The following is a 2,235-nucleotide window of genomic DNA, read 5'->3' as shown; positions in this document are numbered from 1 at the left end:
GGTTGATGACAGTTGAGGCTGCCCCAGGGTTGTCTTGATGTGACAACCTCTGAGCAGAACCTGAGCGATAGAACAGGAGCCCAAGGGTGCCAGGATGTGCTGCAAACCATAGTGGCTTTTTAGGCCACCGTGGCAGAAAGTGATGGTGCAGGTGGGTCCAGTTAGTGAACATTAGTGGGCAGGACTTTGCTTTGCAGCTTGCCAGTTAGAAATATCTACTTTATAACCTCTTAAGAAATAATAGAAATATCAGGAGCACAGAGTCTGAGGGCACTGGAAGAGGCAGTTGTGGGCATCACATTAGAGAACTCAGGTGAAGAGCCAGGACTTAGCTTGGTACATCATCAACGCATGTGAGGAGCCAGAATGAGCCATCCATTTGCAATAGTCGTCACCTCACTGTCAGCGCTTTGTTTTAACAAACTTCACCAAACAGGAGTGTCCTGGGCAGCAGAACTGGAAGCCATGGTACAGTGTGCTTGTTGGTGCCTTCTTGCTCAGCTCGAGTTCACAGACATTGTCTCAGGCCTCGCATGGCCACGTTTGGTCCCCGGTCTGTGTACAAAGAATTCACTGAGCTTGCGTGCGGACTTCTTTTTAAGGGGAAATGAAAGCACATTACTGTTGCAGCCTTCAGAGAAAGCCCTGCAATGATCGGCCAGAGAGTTTGGGGATGCACCACCATTTGCAAGAGCATCTTCAGAGTCCCTTTTCTTAGCAATTCATGGCTTCAGTGCAGAATAAAAAGGACATTCTGCTCCAGGTTCTGATAGACACAAAAATGGGAGAATGAGATGTCCCCCCAGAGTATCTAGAATTTCCATCTAGTTGGGAGCCTTGGGAAGGCTACAGTATCACTTCTATATTTACCCCAGCAATCAATGAAAAAACCTTATTGAATTGGTGGTATCCGAGCTTGGACGGAACATAAAGCCACAGATATCTAAGAGTGGGGTCCTTTGTGTCTGGCTGAAATAAATGATATTCTTAGTGAAACAGGCAGGTCATTTTATTCCCTAGAGTTTGCCAGGATGAGATTCTTCCCACTTCCATTATCAAATGACTCCTGCAATATTGCTGTGTAAGAGGAATTGGACAAGGGAAGTTTGTCACCCTCTGGACTCTTAAAAATATCTAACCAAAAGGGAAAAGGCAGGCATTCATTTGCTATATATATATATCAAGGTTTCTACTGATCCTGCTTTAACTGTAGAAGCACAAGCCACTGCTTTGCACCACTGTGCCTGTTGCTAAGCAAATTTGATAGGCTTCCCTATGTGTTTGCAAATGTGTTTTTCCAGGTCTCTCTAGCCGGTATCTTCCGCTCCCATATTGCTATTGACCTATCTGTTTTGCTTTCTATTAACCTTATCTTCAGTATCTTGTCCTTTAGAGTGATCTTGGCTTCCATCGAATGCAGTGATGCACTGCCCTCTCGCCCCATGAGCAGCATAATGCAGTCTTCCCGTTATATTAGTTCATCTGAGACTCTTCCTCTCCCTCACCTCAGCCCTCTTTTTTTAAAATAGCATTTACATCTTCAAGTGCACTGATAAGGATGAAAAACAAAATGATGGGAAACCTACAGGAAGGCTCACAAAGAGCTGCAACAGTCCCCAGGATTTTTCCCTCTCATGTTTTCTGAATCTCCTAAGGTTGAGGGTTCCGTTTTATCTGTTTGAAGGCAAAACTCTGGATGGCTAACAGGATAGGTCTTGTGGAGGGACTTTGGGAGATTAGACATATTCACAGTACCTTCAGCTAGTCCCTCCCATCTTACCCACCTGTTGGGACTATAATCACAGCAGTGGGCTGCTGCATTAACGCAGTGCAAGAAGAAGGTTGTCCTGTGCTACTCGGCGGAGTGACAGCCCTCCCTGCTTTTGCTCGGAGCCCAGCTGACCAGACGCTCTTCCTCCTTCCAGCAGCTGGCCCTCAGAGGCAACGGGGCCAGAGAGACTTCTGCTCTACACTTCACACTTGGTGGTGCCACTGCCACCAGGGAGAATTTCCTTAAATGGCTCAGGTCCATGCTACATAAAGGTAAAGGTAAAGGTTTCCCCTTGACATTAAGTCCAGTCATGCCTGACTCTAGGGGGCGGTGCTCATCTCCGTTTCCTAGCCGAGGGAGCCAGCGTTTGTCCGCAGACAGTCTCCGTGGTCCTGTGGCCGGCATGACTAAACACCAAAGTGCACGGAACGCTGTTACCTGCCCACTTCGGTGGGCAGGTAACA

This window comes from Varanus komodoensis, unplaced genomic scaffold (genome assembly GCF_004798865.1).
Source record: "Varanus komodoensis strain SLA01 unplaced genomic scaffold, ASM479886v1 scaffold1, whole genome shotgun sequence".
In the NCBI taxonomy this organism is placed as follows: Eukaryota; Metazoa; Chordata; class Lepidosauria; order Squamata; family Varanidae; genus Varanus; species Varanus komodoensis.
The sequence above is the reverse complement of the archived record's forward strand: the minus strand, read 5'-3'. Positions refer to the sequence as shown.